Here is a 20,425-nt window from a genome sequence, read left to right on the forward strand (position 1 = left end):
AGTAAAAGCAGAATCAGAATAAGTGCCTCAAATAAGAGCACTTCCTGTGAGAGCATCTGCTACTAGCACAGCCTATCAGCAGGTGTGGGTTACAGAAAAAGTCCCTGTGGTAGATAAGAGGTGGCAGCAGCTTCAGTATCAGAATGGACAGGAGCAAAAGGCTCAGCATTTCTTAAGATCCCTTAGGAATGAGAGAATTCTACCTTGTAAAGACAAGGAACTAGAATGATGAAAGTGGTAAGAAATTATTCCTGGGATGCAACCATACTTCAAATAAAGGAGATACCTAATCCTGGACAGGCATTCTGTCTTCTTATGGGGCTAGTTGACCTGTTTGATTTCAGAAATGTAAGAGAGAACCAAGGAGATCTGAAACAAAAGAAATCAATTTCCTGAGTACATGTCTGATTATAAACATAGCTATATAAAAATAGCTATAAATGTAGCTTAAGTTCACTTTAGAAAAATTAGAAAAAAATTTCAACCAGAATTTCACCACTAAAGGTACCACTGTTTATATTTTTATGTGTTTAATTCCATATCTGTATATATATGCACTTATATTGGCATGATAAATTTTTTAAAGCATTCTTTACATGCAATTGTACATCTTTTATAGTCTTTTTTATTGTGGTTGAAAAAACAACATGAGGTCTAATTGTTAACTATAAACACAGTGTTGTATAGCAGGTCTTTAGAACTTTTCCATCTTGCATAATTGAAACTTCATAGCCTTATTTAAATTAACATATTAATTTTTTTTTTCTTTTACAACTGTGTGCCCCAGTGTTGTAGGCCCCTTGTTCCAGACTCCTCGCATGCCACCTGTTAAGCAAACCCCAGTCCTCTCCAATGTCTTTCCTCCTATTCAGAGCCACAGTGCATCTCCACCTTGGCTCAGGGCCTGTGGCCAGGTGTCCGAGACAGAGCTCTGGCTTAGAGGGATGCAGGGATGGGACTGCTCGAGGCCAGAATGGGGTAGTGAACGGCACATGCAAGGGGCGTTAAGTCTTCTCCTGGGGCAGTGACGTGGGGCCCCAAGGTCCGAGACCAAAACAACCCGAGCCCACCCATTTCACTGCACGTGGCTGTGGCCAGTTGTTCCTCCCAGCAGTAGCCAGATGTCTAGAATTCGTCCTAGGAGACCGTCCCTGCCTGTACTTGAAGTCTCTCCGCCAAACAACAGGGCTCTGCTCTCTCGGAATCAGCCCAACTGCGAGCATCCTGCGATGAGGAAGCTGGCCCCTTTACCCGAGCCCCTCCATTTGGAAACATTCTCTTTTCAACAGCATAGGGAATGCCTGCAGCCAGGGCCGAGGGCCAGACCCTGGTCCAGGTGCGTGGAATGTGAGGTTTCCCAGGAAGGCAAAGAGGGTGCAGTTGGAGCATGCAGAATACACTTTGTGGCTTTGGGTGAGTGTGGAGGTGTAAATGTGAGTACAGAGGGAGGGGTAGGGAGAGAGTGAGCTAGGATGCATTGATCACGAGAGGTGGCCCAGAAGACCGCGGAATTAGTCTAATGGCGCAGCCGCCGCCATCTCATGCCCCAGAGGAAGCCACGTCTCGAGGGATCTCGCGGGATCTCGGGAGTTTACTGGGACTGGCAGGGCAGCCCTAGAATGAGAAACACTGGGCAGTGGCGGGTGCCAGAAGCCTCTGGTTCTGAACTCGTCCGCAAAGAGTTTGACTTACGCCATTTATCAAGCAAACCCCATCCTCATCTATGCCTCACTCTCCCTCCACTCCCTCAGTCAGAGTGACTGTGTGGTGCCTGTTCCCGGGGCCCCGAAGGTCGAGCAGGGGAGGGACCGCGGATGCCAGAACGGGTGAGTGAACGGTGCATGTGATATATTCATACTAATATTTTAATATTAATCTGTGAACAACATCTGCAAAAAAAGTATGTGATAAGATATTCCCATGAGCCCTAAATAGAAGAGGCTGGGGGCAAATGACAGCTACAAGACCTGAGCAATCTTTGAAGGAATGAGCATAGAGAAACAATGGCTCATCTCACAGACCAGAAAATAGGAAGACCCTAAAATACTCTGTGAACCAAAATGCTCTACAGGTATTTACTAGAGAACACAGTGGACCAATTTGAGAAAAGCAAGTGGAACTAAAAATGGGTGCAAGTGATACTTGGTAAGGTTGATGGGGTTGGAGCATCTAGATACCATGAACTCGCAGAAGTCGCAGCTCAAGCTCCCTTCCAGGATAGACGTACATGGAGAAGAGAGATGCCATTCTTCTCTCTATTCTCTCTTTTAATAACTTTTTTTTGGGATTTTCCTTCTCTCATTTTATGTTACCCATTTTAAAATGAAATTAGTTTTTCTGAACTTGCAGAAGGAGGCATGGCTCAGCAGAATTTTTCTAATATCTCAAAGCTCACATCTGTTGTTTTGGCTGCTGCTGCTAAGTCGCTTCAGTTGTGTCCGACTCTGTGCGACCCCATAGACGGCAACCCACCAGGCTCCTCTGTCCCTGGGATTCTCCAGGCAAGAATACTGGAGTGGGTTGCCATTTCCTTCTCCAATGCATGCATGCATGCTAAGTCGCTTCAGTCATGTCCGACTCTGTGCGACCCTATGGACAGCAGCCCACCAGGCTTCTCTGTCCACGGGATTCTCCAGGCAAGAATACAGGAGTGGGTTGCCATTTCCTTCTCCCAGTTGTTTTGGTGTGGTCTTCAAAAAGAAACTTGGTTTTTTATAGTTCTGGAGGCTAGAAGTTCAAAATCAAGGTGTCAGCAGACTTGTACTATGAGGGGTGAGCAGGAAGCATCTGTTCCAGACCTCTCTCCTTAGCTTATGAATGGCCATCTTCTACCAGTTCCTCTTCAAATCATCTTTCATCTATGTATATCTCTGTTCCTGTATACATATTTTTGCTTTTTATAAAGATACCAATCATATTGTATTAGGGCCCACCCTAATGACCTCATCTTTAGTAACATCTGCAGTGATCCTATTTCCAAGGTCAGTACCTATTTTGAGGTACTGGAGTCTAGTACTTCATCCTGTGAAATTTTAGGGGACACAATTCAACCCATAAGAGTCCTAAATATAGTTTTTTCTACCTAGATATGTGAATTTAAGACCAATTAAAATTCTTAAAGCTCTTGGAACTCTTTTCTAGTATAGTGTGTAAACTAGATTTGAATCTCAGCCTTGCTACTTGTTATCTGTGTGATATTAAGCAAGTTCCTTATCTGTGTCTTAGTTTTCCCATCTATAAAATGGGAATAATAATACCTATTGAATAAGAATGTTATGAGGATTAAATGAAATAATATATGAAAATGCTCTTAGAACAGTACTGGCTTCAGTTTATAAGATAATTTGTATTATTTTTTTCCTTACTCAGAAGTAACAATGAAACCTAACTGAATAGTATTAAACAGGCAGTCTCTCTGAATAGTTGCCAAATAAAATACAAGCATATGGAAATGTGTAATTTTAAACTTTCTTATTAATGACAGGATTTCTACTAATATTCCTAATGGTTTTTTAAAAATTATTTATTTATTTTAGTTGGAGGCTAATTACTTTACAATAGTGTAGTGTTTTTTGCCATACATTGACATGAATCAGCCTTGGGTGTATGTGTGTTCCCCATCCTGAACCCCGCTCCTGCCTCCCTCCCCATCCCATCCCTCAGAGTCATCCCAGTGTACCGGCCCTGAGCACCCTGTCTCATGCATTGAACCTGGACTAGCGATCTATTTCACATATGGTAATATACAGGTTTTAATGCTATTCTCTCAAATCATCCCACAGTCCAAAAGTCTGTTCTTTACATCTGTGTCTCTTTTGCTGTCTCACATATAGGGTCATCATTACCATCTTTCTAAATTCCATATATATGCATTAGTATACTGTATTGGTGTTTTTCTTTCTGACTTACTTCACTCTGTATAATAGGCTCCAGTTTCATCCACCTCATTAGAACTGATTCAAATGCATTCTTTTTAATAGCTGAGTAATATTCCACCTAATTTTTTTTTTTTTAAAGAGTGTTCATTTGGCTGATGGGAACATAGTGCTAAAGAAACAAAGTCTCGAGTTCTGTTCTACCTAGGGCAATTAGCTTCACATTATCTCCATAATTTAACTAGTTGAGTGAATCAGTTACACATCAATTGATATGAATATCACCACTGAATATAACAAAGGCTTTAAAAGATAAACCAACTTTTCAGTTTTTAAAGTAATATCATCTCTTGGTGCTACTTGTTTTCCAAAGAAGAAAAAAAGCACTCTTAATTTCTGAAGAAGAAAAAATTTAACTAGCAGTACATTAATTTGATTCCAGCAACTAAAATTTCTGTTGAATGTACCACAGTTTCTTTATAATTACAAGCATTGTGGTGTAGCTGCACCATCATGCTTTTTCTTCTGACTAATCATCTTCCTATACTGTAATCATATTTTGAGGATCAGTCTGTTGCTAAGAGTGATTTGTGTTGTTGATGTAATAGAATTACTGTGTGAATGTAGCAAATTGGAGCTTTTCATTACAAACACAATCATAATTGATCATTTTAGCTATTGGTTAGGGTAACTTAAATTTAACTTGTAATTTCCACAAGTTGAATCAATGGAATGCATTTATTTTTAATTAAAAGGGTGCAAAAATAAAATCTAGTGGAAATATGAAAATACAAACAATAATTTCATTTTAGGTACTGTATTATTTATTTATTGCTGTATAACAAATTACCCAGGATTTCACAGTTTAAAGCAATATACATTTATTATCTCACAGTTTCTGTGGATCAGGAATCCAGATATAGTTTACCTGAGTCCTCTGCTTCAGGGTCTCTTACAAGGTTGCAATCAAAGTTCAGCTAGGGCTTGAGGCTCGTATGAAGGCTCCACCGTGGGAAGGATTCACTCTAAGCTCACTTACGTGGTTATTGGCATATGTGGTAGGCAGAATAATGGGTCCCTAAAGAAGCCTGTGTCCTCATCCCTGGAACTTGTGAATATGTTATGTTACATGGCAAAGGGGAATTAAAGCGGCAGGTAGAAATTAAGGTTGTTGATCAGCTATTGTTAAGATAGGGAGATCATCCTGGATTATCTGGGTGAGCCCAGTGTAAACATAAGAGGCAATAAAGGTGAAAGTGGGAGGCAGACAAGAAATCAGTGTGAGAGTGATACAATGTGAGAAAGACATGGCTGGCCATCCATTGCTGAGTGGCTTTGAAGAGGAAAAGGGTGGGCTGTGAGCCAAAAAGTGTGGTTAGGTTGTCAAACCCAAGTTCCTGTGCCTGATACACAGTGAAGCCAAACAAACCAAAATGTAGGAGTTTGGAACAGAGAAAGATTTACTGTGGGGCTGAGCAAGAAGAACTGTGAATGGATGGCTGAAACCTTTTTCCTAAAAACAGGAAAGGCTTTTGTACTTGGGAGGGCCCCACAGGGTTCTGCTTGATTTCAATCAGCCTCTAGAAACTGGAATAGGCAAGGGAATGGATTCTTCTCTAGAACCTCCAGAAGGGAATGCACCACTACTGATGCCTTGAAGTTAGCTCGGTGAGATTCAATTCAAACTTCTGATTTTCAGAACTGTAAGATGATAAATTCTTGTTATCTTAAACTGCTGGGTTGGTGATAATTTGTTATCGCAGCAGTAAGAAACTAATGCAGCAGAATTCAGTTCTTCAAGTATTATTGTAGTGAGGGCCTCAGTTCCTTGCTGGTGGTTGGCCAGAGGCCATCCTCAGTTCCTTGTGATATGGACCTCTTCAGCTTGATTCATCAGAGCAACCACTCAAAAAGCGCAAAAACAAGAGAGAGCGAGAGAAATGAAAAGATGGAAGTCACAGTGTTTTGTAACCTAGTTACAGAAGGGACATCTCATCACTTATGGTGTATTCCATTTGTTTGAAGCCAGTCATAAGGTCCAGCCCACGCTGGAGGGGAGGGGATCACATAAGATTGTAGACTCAGAGAGACAGGGATCAAGGGACTATGTCAGAAGCTGCCTACCACAAGTACTGATACAAACTCACAGTATTTTCATGTTTAAAACCATGTGGATTTCTGGCTAGCTCACTGTTCTTTATTTAGTTTTCCTTCTCATCTGCTATATTTTCATTAAAATATGTATGTATGTGGTATACAGAAATAGGAAGAGAATAAGAATGAAATATTAAATGTTGTGATCTCTGGTGGAAGGATTTCAAGACCTTTGAAATGTTCTCTTCAAGTTTTACAATGAGCATGTTTTATATATAATCAAAATTAAAATTTTATGAAACTATTTGAAAAATTAAAAGATAAAACTCCACATTTATGAATGCCTCATACTAATTTTGATATGTGCATTGATTAAGTTTATTTTTATTGAAAGCAAGTTATATTCTACGTTCATGAACCATATACCCCAACACTGTCTGTCTTTATAGAATAAGTGGGTCATGGGTTTCATTGGAAAAATAATTAAAGGACTTAGAATGAATTAAAAACTTATTGTGAAAATATAGAAATCTCTCTTAACCTCTTATGAGAGATACAGAGCAACAGAACTTTGAAATAATAAGATTGTTTTTTAAAACCATATGCATAAAGGTCTTGCATGTGTCTGAGACCTTCACTTATTTTTTATGGAATTTGTCATGCCCCTGGATAGTTCCATATTTAGACATGTAGAAGTAAGTTTCAGTTGAAGAAAAGCCATTTTTTCCCTGATTTGTTATAAGTAAGAAGATTTGTCATGACACTGAAAGTGAAGGATATGCTCTGAGGTTTCTCTGAAAAAAAAAAATGACAACTTGGCAATGATTCAAATTGGACATCCTTTTGCTTTTATAAGAAAAGCAAAGTGAACATATTGATTTGATTTTCTCATAATAATGAGTTACATGACCAGTTAAAACACTAGCAAAGAATAATTCATATAGAATTACATTATGTCCCTAGGAAAAATTGAGTGCCTTATAAAACTGCTTTGAGCTAAGATAATATAAAAAGAAAAACAATGTTTTCTGGAAAACATATTCACAACATGGTCTTTGTTATATCTCTCACTTTTAAAAGAAAGGTATAGTATCTGTTATTAGAGTGGAGGAACTCACCTTTTCTTCTGCCTGCAATTTGATTTTACATGTTGAATATGTTTGATTAAAATACTCTATAATTTTGTGTGCGTGTAATCTCATATGAGAGAACAGTATTTTTGTGAAGCTTAAAGTCATAGCTTCTCCTGGCCAGAGAAAAGGTGACTAAATAAACAAATGACTGTCTGCTGTGGCATTTAACAAATGCACATAACATTCATTTTTCTTTTGATCCCTATTGTTTGCACTTGTAATGTTCTGTGAGATGTTAAAAGGGCAAGATAAAATTAATAGTGTCTAATAATAATGATGAGAAAGGGACTGAAGGAATATTTGAAAATGTGTTTATCATCTACAGAATGAGAGACAACACATGATGTTGTAGGACTACTTTTGTTTTTACCTTTAAGAAAATAAGTGGAAACATGCATGAGATGTACCTAGTAAAGAGAACTATGTATATTAGAGTATTTGTGTTCATTTATTGTTACCATTTTCTGTTAACTTTTGATATTTATAGCTGTGGCTTTGAACTGCATAATACACATCATTCCTGGAAATCATTTGTTTATGTATAAATATATACACTCGTGTGATTACAATTTATGTTTTGATCACCTAATATTTTAAGTACCCAAGTTTCATGATGATTGCATAGTACGACATGTTTAGATAGGCCAAACTATGCAATGATATATTACAGGATACCTTACTGCCTAGTGGCCATATAGCTACTTTACCAGAAGCAGTGATAAACATGGTTAGGAATAGAACAGTGATTAATACCATCAATGATGTGATTATTGGAACCAGTCATTTTCTTCTAATTCATTTATTTTAATTGGAGGCTAATTACTTTACAGTATTGTGGTGGTTTTTTTTGCCATACATCGACTTGAGGTGCTTTTTAAAACTCTTTGTTTTGAGAAGTGGCCTGCCAAAACAACTTACAAGAAAGCTTGTTCAAGGGAATTTGTAAACAAATGATAGAAATTCAGCAATGCTTTGGTGATCCAATTTTTTGGTGATTAACATATTGTTTGTTATTTTAATGATTGAGTAGCCTAAAGACTATTATCTTATTAGGAATGTTCCTAAGGGGCTTTTTTCTTTGCAAAAAAAAAAAAATAGTTTGTCAAAATGGGAAGTATTCAAAGTGATCGTGCTTTTTACCAGTTACCAAAGGCATAGAACGTCTGAATTTCTGTAGCAAACTCAAATTTGCTCCCAGCAAATCAGTCTGCAACTGGGGATTCAGGTTCCATTTATCCAATTCTAAAATAAAAGTGAAAAAAAATCTGCTATACCCTTAGTTTTATCTTCATATGTGTGAGTACAACTACACAGATATTTTGAAAATATTCAGGTGAGATTTTCTTTCCCTTAATCTGTTAGTCAGCAGAGAGATATATAAATTTTCATCTAAATACTTGAAGTTTATCATGGAATTTTTTTTTCTTTTTCCTTTAAAATACACATTTCTACTACAAGTTTCAAATTTGTTTTATGCCAAAGCATTGTCAGCATATATATGTCATATAAAAGATTTAATATGAGGATTTGCAAACTTGTGGAGTTTTAATAGTCTGTCTTTTAAAATTATTGTTAAGGATGACCCTAAGTCCATAAGAGGATGTATAGCATATATATTTATTTTTAAGGGATGTTCAAAAGGGAGGGGATATATGTATACCTATGGCTGATTCATGTTGAGGTTTGACAGAAAGCAACAAAATTCTGTAAAGCAATTATCCTTCAATAACAAAAAATAAATTAGAAAAAGAACACACACACACACACACACACACACACAAAGTATTTACTTTGGAAGTTGGAAAGGACATTAAAGGTCATTGGACAACAGAACTTTCCAGTCTTATTTGCAACTTTCCTCAAAGTGATCATTTGGCTTCCAGGTATCCAAGTGAATAGTTTACTCCCACATCCTACCCAGGAATTTATAACCTCTAGAGAAAGCAAGGTTTTTCCTTATACCAAGATGGAAGCTGACATGTGGCAACTTCTCAACAGTTCCAATTTCTTTTTTTGGGGAGTTTACAGAAGTAAATCTAGTATCTTTCTGTTGACTTCTCTTTTTCAGATTAAACATTATAATTCCTTTACCTGTTCATCATATAAAATGGCTTTGAATTCTTTCATCATTTTGACTGTTTTCATATGAGCAGATTCTTAAATTATAGCTCACAGATTTGAACATCATACTCAGGTGTGATCTGAAGAAGATTATTGACTTCCATCTTCAAAATAATGTGCTTTATTAATATAACCTAAATTGTAACCCAATTTTTGAATGCTAATTCATTTTGTGTTATTTTTAAACTAAAATGTCCAAATCTTTTCTATATTTTATTAATATATATATTGTTGCTGAGTCATGTCTTTCCATTCTGCATTTGTAGAGTTGGTTTTTTTGGATCCAAATCCAGGACCTTATACTTATCTCTATAATTTTCATCTTGTTAGATTCCTCCTGTCATTTGCCAAACCTGTGATAATCCAAAGTGATTCTGATTTTTACCAACGAAAGCATTTTCTCCTCCACCCAGATTTGTGACATCTACCAATTTGCTAGATTTGCCACTCATATTTTTGGAGAATTCACTAATCAAATTATTAAACAGGCCAGAGACCAGATAACTTCTTTGGCATATTGTTGATCTCTTTTTGGGTTAACATTATTCCATTTTAGGTCAACGCTGTTTTGTTAAATTTCATCCTTGTTTTAGGCATTCAACTAGCTGTACATTCCCTTAACTTTAGCATCATCTGGAATTATTTACCCTTCCAGAAGAGAAAATTAAAATTAAAGTGAAGTGGATTTTTTTTTGCATGACAGAAGTTTTTCTGTGGCTGCTATAGGATGTGGTTATGAAAGCATCAAGGTGGCACTTTACCTGTTAATTGTATTACCTTATGAAATCAAGTCAAACATCATTTATTGACTACTTACTCTATTCAGAGTACTCTGATAGACAAGTAGGATACCAAGAAATAATTCTATGATCCTTTTTAATGAAACACATTGTGTTTTCATGGTCACAGATTGCCCTATACCTCAATGTTGGCTGATCACCTTACAACTCCTGTTGCCCTGATCACAAGGGGGAATTTCTGTGAGAGATTATGAATGGCACATTGTGAATACATCCTGTCAGAAACAGAAACCAAATCCCAAACTCTAATGTAGTCCTTTTCAATTTCTTTAACCACAGAAGATAAACATTTTACATCAAGATCTATTATATATGTGTGTGTGTGAGTGTGGGTATATGAATATATGTTAATATGTGTGCACATAAGTATATGTACATATATATCACCATACTGCATATATGTGTATATAATGCCAAAGAAATATTTCGCAGTATAGTATTTACTCTTCTTTGCTGGGTTTTCTAAGCTTGTCTAATCTATTAAATTTTTAAAATTCGGTGACACTAAATTTCTCTTATGATGGTAGGTTTGCTATATCATCCTTAGTCTTGAAGTAGGGAGATATATACTCAAATGTAGCAGAGATATATATTCCTAGTCTAAGCACAGTGAGGATGTATAGTCTTCCATATTGTTTAGGCCGCCATCTCCTCTGTGTGATCTAAGATATGATTCTTTATAGATTAGGTTATTCCAAGGAGAATATTTATCTGTCCAGCCTCCTTTGGAGAATGAGAGATGTGAACAGAATATTGGAGGCAGGATGCAACTGAGCATTTATTAAGAGACAATTATGTACCAGCTACTGTTTAAGATATTTTGCAAATTTGCTCAATTTGGCCTTCAAAAAGAAGTGAGGATCAGAGACTATAGTAATCTGCCTAAGGTCACTAAATTCCTTTATCTGAGAAGCCTGAATTTAGGCCCCAAAGTCTTTCTGACTTCAGAGCCTGTATACACTCTACTATGCTGCATTCACTTCCACTTTAAAATCTGATTTGCTTTTATATATTTGAACTGCCTTTTCCTTTCCACCCAATTCATCAAAACTTCAGTTGCCTTTCAAGCAAGATTTCTTCTTTACAATACAAATTGTTGTACTCCAAGTCCCTTCTGTATTCTTTATTTGAAACTCAGATTTGTATGGCAGTTAATAGCATAGACTAGAAACTTTGGAGCCAGATATCTTGCGTTTAAATCTTGGCCTTTCCACTTTGTTAGCAGTGTCAACTTGGATAATTTATCTAGCCTCTCAGTGCCCAAATTTTCTCATCTGTAAAAATAAGATATTAGTAGCTACCTCACTAAGGTTCATGTGAGGATTAAAATGAGTGAGTAAATGAAAGTAAACAAATAAATGGGGAAACAATGGAAACAGTAACAGACTTTATTTTGGGGGGCTCCAAAATCACTGCAGATGATGACTGCAGCCATGAAATTAAAAGACACTTGCTCCTTGGAAGAAAAGTTATGACCAACCTAGACAGCATATTAAAAAGCAGAGACATTACTTTGCCAACAAAGGTCCATCTAGTCAAGGCTATGGTTTTTCCAATAGTCATGTATGGATGTGAGAGTTGGACTATAAAGAAAGCTGAGCACTGAAGAATTGATGCTTTTGAACTGTGGTGTTGGAGAAGACTCCTGAGAGTCCCTGGGACAGCAGGGAGAACCAACCCATCCATGCTAAAAGAAATCAGTCCTGAATATTCTTTGGAAGGACTGATGCTAAAGCTGAAGCTCCAGTCCTTTGGCCACCTGATGTGAAGAGCTGACTCATTGGAAAAGACCCTGATGCTGGGAAAGATTGAAGAGGGAGGGGGAGAAGGGGACGACAGAGGCTGAGGTTGTTGGATGGCATCATTGATTCAATGGACATGAGTTTGAGTAAGCTCTGGGAGTTGGTGATGGATAGGGAAGTCTGGCGTACTGCAGTCCACGGGGTCGCAAAGAGTTGAACACGACTGAGTGACTGAACTGAAAGTAAAGCACTTAGATGGTATAGTGGCTTGCACGTAGTACTCTATAAGTGTTAGTTATTATAAATGTCCTGCTTCTGCTGCTGCTAAGTCGCTTCAGTCGTGTCTGACTCTGTGCGACCCCATAGACGGCAGCCCACTAGGCTCCTCTGTCCCTGGGATTCTCCAGGCAAGAACACTGGAGTGGGTTGCCATTTCCTTCTCCAATGCATGCATGCATGCTAAGTCGCTTCAGTCGTGTCCGACTCTGTGCGACCCCATGGACAGCAGCCCTCCAGGCTCCTCTGTCCACAGGATTCTCCAGGCAAGAACACTGGAGTGGGTTGCCATTTCCTTCTCCAGTGCATATACACATGCTAAGTCGCTTCAGTCGTGTCTGACTCTGTGCGACCCCATAGACGGCAGCCCATAGGCTCCTCTGTCCCTGGGATTCTCCAGGCAAGAACACTGGAGTGCGTTGCCATTTCCTTCTCCAGTGCATGCATACACATGCTAAGTTGCTTCAGTTGTGTCCGACTCTGTGCGACCCCATGGACAGCAGCCCTCCAGGCTCCTCTGTCCACAGGATTCTCCAGGCAAGAATACTGGAGTGGGTTGCCATTTCCTTCTCCACTAAATGTCCTGTGTGCTTACTTATTGGGTGCGTTCCATTTCAGGAGACTAGCGTGCGGCCTGCTGTGCTGTGTGAGATGCTGAAAGGACCAACTGGAAGACAGTTGTCTTCTGTGATGCACTTTCATGGTATCCCTTCTCGTGCTAGTCACTCAGTCATGTCCGACTCTTCGACCCCATGGACTCTAACCGTCTAGGCTGCTCTGTCCATGGGGTTCTCCAGGCAAGAATACTGGAGTGGGTTGCCAGTTCCTTCTCCAGGGGTTCCTTCTTATGTGGTCTGAAATTCTAGCTGTTAGTTACTAATGGGAAATACAAAGAGAAGGAGGGGACTCTATCTCCAGAAGGACTCAGCAACTAACTCAAGTTACTAGGAAACTGTGTACTGTCTTGTTCTCTGACATTAAACCAGACTTAGATATATCTGATTAAACTGGAAACTGGTAAAGGATGGAGAGGTGTGCACTAGCAAGAGGAGGTGTGGCGCACTGCTTCCAGCCCTGCTTCAACCACAGGGCTGTTTGCCTCCTCCACTCTTCAAGGCAAAATTAGCAATCTCCCTCCCCCTTATGTGTGCATCCTAGATCATGAGCCCTAATCAAAGTCAATGCCTAAATAGTCAGTTTGAACCAAATAACTGAGAGTTGACTGTATTATTCCCATCTTAAATGTGAGGAAGCTTAAAGAGGCTAAGTAATTTGCCTTATATCAGGGTGGTTATGTGTGGCATTATTGACATTTTGGCCCAGGTAATTCTCTGTGTTCAAAGGGCTCTCTTGTGCACTGTAGGATGTTTAATATCATACATCGTCTTTACAAAGTAGATGCTAGTTGCACTTACCAGCTGTGAAAACAAAAAATGTTTCTACCCATTGCCAAACATTCTGGGCATTTGAGGACAGGTTATAAAATTATCTCCTGTTACGAATCACTGCCTTAGGTCATAAGCTTGTAAAGTGGGAGCCGAGGTTCAAACTTTACTCTACTGTTTCAAAATCCCATGATTTTCAAAATTATGTGAAACTGTACCTATAAAATGTGACAACAGATATGCCCTGAATGGCCAGGCCGAATAAGAGAGTGCATGTTATGAGAAGTCAGGTGTAGGGGGGCCAAACTTAACCCAGCTCACAATGACTATAAAACTCATTATAAACAGCTTCTTATGTTAGGGCTTCCCACTGCTAAGGGAAATGTAACATGTGTGAGGCCTTGAAGCCCTTTCTGAAGTGAGTTAGAAGAGCTTCCAGAGCAGGGACACAGATGTGCAGGTGGTAGAAGAGAAGCTTCAGGACATCAGGCTCTTTAACACTTGCTTCAGTGCCCCAGAGCACTGGAAGTAAGTATGCAGAATTTTGATATGGACCAACATGACTGGATACATGCAATCTATTTTATGTTCACTCACGAGAGTGAAGGTATTAGAGGAACTGGGCAGATGTCTTTAAATTTCTTTGAAGATGGTATGGATCTGAAATTCTCTAGTAAATGTACTTTGTTCCCAGAGATAGTTATATTCTATATCCCCTTCCGGTCCTTGAAAAACACTAAGAACAAAACAAAAACAGAAAGAAGGCAAATTTTGGAGCCTGGAGCCCTGCATCTAGGCATCTTCCACATGATTTACTGCTCACAGTGCAGGATACAAATAATGGCCATGCCAGCATGTGAAAGCTTAAAATACATCCTAATAAAGATCACATTGTGAGCATTTCAGAGTAGAATAAAATGCAATCAGGATTTAAATGTGGCTAAAATAATAGCTCCTTGGATTCAAACACATTGATTAATGCCAGAGACACTTATGAAATGCTGTTGTCTGGCCATCAATGTTATTTTTCTTGTGGAACACTTTGTAGTAAAAGCAATAAAAGAGGACTAATAAACTAAGAAAAGAATCCCTTATTCTATAAAATTAACATGACTCAGGTGAAGTGCTTTAGTTACAGATGATCTATGTTCCAAGATTGACAGGTTATCAGCATAACTTACTTTGAAATATGCATGCTCCCAGTATTTCTGAAATATTCACCTTTCACAGCATATTCTCTTGCTTTCCTCATGTCTGCATATAAATGTAAATTTTGTGCTTACTGTATACTCAGCTTATTTTTAATTTGAGGAGCCAAAATTAGCTTTGAAGATGTCACTCATATCATTTGAAGAGGAAAATGTGCCTAAATTTAAAAAGAACACTGAAGCAACTTATAAGCATTGCTTACTTTAGTTTTGTAAGTTAAGATGGTGGTTCTGCAAACACATGTCTACAAAGGCTGGCAAGAGACTTGGCCATGAGTTAGTCATAAGAGTACATGGTAAATACTCTTTATTACTCTACTTTGTCTGAAACACAAAACTATAAGAAGTACAGCAAAATAAAGCCCACTGTGTGCATCCCTCATATCTCCTGTATACACTCTCTTTCTCGTGAAGCAAGAGTTGTTAGAGACCAAGCAGAAACTTGCTTCTACTCATAAAAACATGTATGCATTGCTAAGAATTAATTGAAGTTGATAAAGCTATTCATTTGTTTCTCTTTTCAAATAGCACTTTGATGTAGCTGATGTAGTAAGAAAAAATGCTGGTCATGATAAATTTCAGCATACTAATGGAGCACTAACTATACCATATCTTTACTAACTATAAAAATATTCCCAGTATTACCATTGTATAGCAGAAGGACGAAGAGCTTGGGAAGTAATACCTAGATGCTAACCTTGGCTTTGTGTCTGTTTATACTTTTACTCCACTTCTATTATTTGTAACATAAAGTGTGATAAAGACAAAATGAGGAATGTAGTGGAAATAAAGGGAATATTGTAGGAACAAAACAATAGCTTCTATTTATAAAATTATTAATTCAAGAATAGGTTTGGTCTGTTGTAGTACAGTAGGAAGACTACTAGACTAAGAACTAAGAAACCTGGATTCTAGCTGTGGTTCTGTCACTAACTAGTATGTGATTATAAATAATTTAATTAGTCTTTCTATGGCTCAGTTTCTTTATCATTAAAGTGAAGTATTGGATCAGATGATTTAGCTCCAAGTTTCCTTACCCTCAAATATCTTACATTTCACTGACTTTGGCTTATATAGGAAGACCAGGTCTTGGCCATAGCCAGCTAAATACTACTTTATTACCACTCATTATGAAATTACTACTAGAATTTAAAAGAGTTCTTTAAAAATTAGCCCAGTATATTTGAAATTTAAAGTGTTTAGCATGGTTCTCATTGGTAAAAGCTAAGCATAGCAGTTCAGGCAATGTGATATATTAAGCTAGTGCACATGCCCTTTTAAAATTTGTTATATAAATGAAGATGACCTCTGTATATTGGCCCCTAGGTTTATTCCTACATAGCGGACTGAGATCCTAGCCCAAATGCCCTCTGGCACCAACTCAAATTTTTACACATCCGATTGTTTTAAACATACCCAAATAAGCAGATTTTTAGCCATTTAGAGTCTGTCTGCCCGATTTGCATACCCAGTGAAACTGCAAGACATCTGTTAGCCACAGATAAGATAAAAACTGTGGCTATAAAGACTTTGAACCACTGCTGCCCTTCAGAGGTCTCTGACCTAGAGACTCCTTGCAGTGCTGCTGAGCTGCATTGCCTAGGTATGTGGGCCTCATCTCTGATTCCCCCTCCTTCTGGAGCTCCCTTGCCCACATTCCCTTCTGGATGGTTGTTGTTCAGTTGCTAAGTCATGTCTGACTCTTTGTGACCACATGGAGGAGGGCAAGGCAACCCACTCCAGTATTCTTGCCTGGAGAATTCCAAGGACCTGGCGGATTATGGTCCATGGGGTTGCAAAGAGTCAGGCACAACTGAAGCGACTTAGCATGCATGCATGGACTGTAGCATGACAGGCTTCCCTGCCCTTCACCATCTCCTAAAGATTGCTCAAACTTATGTCCATTCAATCGGTGATGCCATCCAACCTTCTCATCCTGTATCACCCCCTTCTCCTCTTGCCCTCAATCTTTCCCGGCATCAGGGTTTTTTCCAATGAGTCGGCTCTTTGCATCAATTGGCCAAAAAGAGTCTTCTCCAACACCATAGTTCAAAACATCAATTCTTTGATGCTCAGCCTTCTTTATGGTCCAACTCTCACATCTGTACATAACTACTGGAAAAACCATAGCTTTGACTATATGGACCTTTGTCAGCAAAGTGACATCTCTGCTTTTTAATACGCTGTCTAGGTTTTTCATAGCTTTTTCTTCCAAGGAGCAAGCATCTTTTAATTTCATGGCTGCAGTCACCATCTGCAGTGATTTTGGAGCCCCCCAAAATAAAATCTGCCACTGTTTCCACTTTTTTCCCATCTATTTGCCATGAAGTGATGGGACTGGATGCCATGATCTTCATTTCTTGAATGTTGAGTTTTAAGTCAGCTTTTTTACTCTCCTCTTTCACTCTCATCAAGAGGCTCTTTAGTTCCTCCTCACTTTCTGCCATTAAAGTGGTATCATCTGCATATCTGAGGTTGTTGATATTTCTCCCGAGAGTCTTGATTCCAGTTTGTGATTCATCCGGCCCAGCATTTTGCAGGATGTACTCTGAATGTAAGTTAAATTAACAGGGTGACAATGTACTCCTTTCCCAATATGGAACTAGTCTATTTTTCCATATCTATTCTAACTGTTGCTTATCGATCTGCATACAGGTTTAGCAGGAGGCAGGTAAGGACGTCTGGTATCCCCATCTCTTTAAGAATTTTCCACAGTTTATTGTGACCCACACAGTCAAAGACTTTAGCATGTTAGTCAATGAAGCAGAAGTAAATGTTTTTTTCTGGAATTCCCTTGCTTTTTCTATGATCCAACGGATGTTGGCAATTTGATCTCTGATTCCTCTGCTTTTTCTAAATCCAGCTTGTACATCTGGAATTTCTCAGTTCATGTACTGTTGAAGCCTAGCTTGAAGGATTTTGAGCATAATCTTGCTAGCATGTGAAATGAGTGCAATTGTATGGTAGTTTGAACATTCTTTGGCATTGCCTTTCTTTGGGATTGGAATGAAATGTAACTCTTTCCAATCCTGTGGCCACTGCTGAGTTTTCCAAATTTACTGGCATATTGAGTTTAGCACTTTCACAGCATCATCTTTTAGGATTTGAAATAGCTTAGCTGGAATTTCATCACTTCCACTAGCTTTGTTCATAGTAATGCTTCCTAAGACCCACTTGACTTCACACTCCAGGATGCCTGGCTTTAGGTGAGTGACCACACCATTGTGGTTATCCAGATCATTAAGACCTTTTTTATATAGTTCTTCTGTGTATTCTTGCCACCTCTTCTTAATCTCTTCTGCTTCTGTTAGGTCCTTATCGTTTCTGTCCTTTATTGTGCTCATTTTTGAATAAAGTGTTCCCTTGGTATCTTCAATTTTTTGGAAGAGATCTCTAGTCTTTCCCACTCAATTGTTTTCCTCTCTCTCTATATATATATATTTTTTTTCTTTTTTTTTGCATTGTTCACTTAAGAAGGCTTTCTTATCTCTCTTGCTATTCTTTGGAACTCTTCATTCAGCTGGGTATAAATTTCCTTTCTTCTTTCCCTTTCTTTTCTCTTTTTCTCTGCTATTTGTAAGCCCTCCTCAGATAACCAGTTTGCCTGGATGGTAGCCATGCGCCAAACCCTTGGGCAGTCTCATGTTGTGAGAAACTTCCAGCATGCATGCTAACCTGTCATTGTGTTCCCAAAGAAAGCTTGCATGTGCAACTGCCATATGTGGAAATTAAAAACACTTGATGGAAGAAGTTTCTAAAATAGAGATCCAAATAAGAAACCATAATTAATATTATTAAATGCTTATAACTAAAGAACAATAAAACCACTATAAATAAAAACTTGTAGAATGAGGAAAAAGCAGTATTTGGAAGGACATATATAGTCTAAAATGAATGTATTGAGAAGAGATATTGAAAATTACTGAGGCAAGCATTCACTTAGAAAATTTGGACAAAGTACAGTATAAAGCCCCCCCAAAAAATAGAGAAGAAACACATATGTAGAAAAGCAGATTAATTCAAAGAAAAGACAGAGAAAGAAGCAATAGAGGGGATAAAAAAATGAAATACTAAATATTTGAAATAATTATTAAAATATAGGAACTTCTGGAAATATTGTTGAGCAAATAGAAGGCATAACTAAATAGTATTAGTATGGAAAACAGGCCATTGTATTGCTTTGGTAGGAACTTTGAAGTTATAATATTATTAGTAACTATTTCACTAGATAAGAAAACAAAGATGAAATGGAAAAACTTCTAGGTAAGTATGTATTGACAAAATTAGATCAATTTACTCAGCATAATCCTGCAAACATTAAATATGCTGAATTAACTTTATTAACCTATTTCCCCAAAGTACTAGGTCCAGAGAGTGTAAAAACGCATGTTTTGTAAACCCTTCAGGAACAGATAATTCCTTTCTTTATTCTAACAGCTCCAGAGAATAGAAAAAAGGAGTGTTTCTCTTTATTTTATGAGAAATTTATAACCTGGATACATAATATTGATAAGAATAATAAAATAAAGGGCAATAATAGGCAAATATTAGAAACGTAGATGCAAAAATACTGAGTTGTGTGTTAGCAAATATAATCTGGAAACATATTTTTAAAAAGTAACTCAAATATGGTTTCATATTAGAGAATCTATTAACAAAATTAACAGAAGAAAGGAACAAATGGTATCATCTTAATAGATACAGAAAAAACTTTTAATAAAATTAATATCTAATCATAACAAACTATAAATGCGCTGGGAAGACCCAGAGGGATCGGATGGGGAGGGAGGCAGGAGGGGGGATCGGGATGGGGAACACATGTAAATCCATGGCTGATTCATGTCAATGTATGGTAAAAACCACTACAATATTGTAAAGTAATTAGCGTCCAACTAATACAAATAAATGAAAAAGAAAAAGGAAAAAAATACATCCCAAAAAAGATGAATTATCTATATAAAAATCTAAACAAATATTCAGACCAAATATTGAAACTAATCAACTATATTGTCAGACCTAATATTAATATATACAAAAGCCAATAGTGATGCTACACACCAGCAGCAGCAACTTGAAAATGCAACTGAAATTAAAAAGATCATATTCTCAAAAAATTCATGAGATAACTAGTCATAAATCTAACAACTGATGTATAAGAACTATTTAGAGAAAATTATATTTATAAATTTATTGTGTCCAAAGTATAGTGTAAGTTAAAGATACATAATGGTGGAAGGCAAGAATTCAATATTGTCAAGATATCGATTCTCATCAAATTTACTTACAAATTTAGTGCAGTTACACTCAATGACAGCTAGTTTTTTCACAGATTCATGGAAAAATGGTGAAGAATTATCAAAACAATTTGAGGAAAAAAACAGTCCATTTTATCCACTAGTTTCTAAGGCATATTATAAAGATACCAAAAAAAAAGTGTGATATTGGAGAGAGGGAGAGAGAAGGAGAGAAGGAGGTAGGGGAGAGAGGGAGAAATGGACCAATGAAACAGAAATGCACATGATTAAGAAATTGGTATATGACAGAAATGGCATTTAGATTGGGGGAAAGGAGGGACTAATCAATAAAAAGTTTGGAAATAAAACAAAGTTTTAGAAGTAATTAGTGTTCCTTATTCATCTTAGTAATTATCCCAATTTGATTAATTAACATAAAGCTACTGCTTGATTGTTCAGAGGACTTATCAGAGTTGTGCATTAATTTTCATTTTCCTTCTCTCTCCTTTCCTCTTGGTTTATTTTTGGGGTAACAATTGATCTTTAGAGCAGGGAAA

The sequence above is a fragment of the Odocoileus virginianus genome, unplaced genomic scaffold (assembly GCF_023699985.2).
Source record: "Odocoileus virginianus isolate 20LAN1187 ecotype Illinois unplaced genomic scaffold, Ovbor_1.2 Unplaced_Scaffold_2, whole genome shotgun sequence".
Taxonomy (NCBI): domain Eukaryota; kingdom Metazoa; phylum Chordata; class Mammalia; order Artiodactyla; family Cervidae; genus Odocoileus; species Odocoileus virginianus.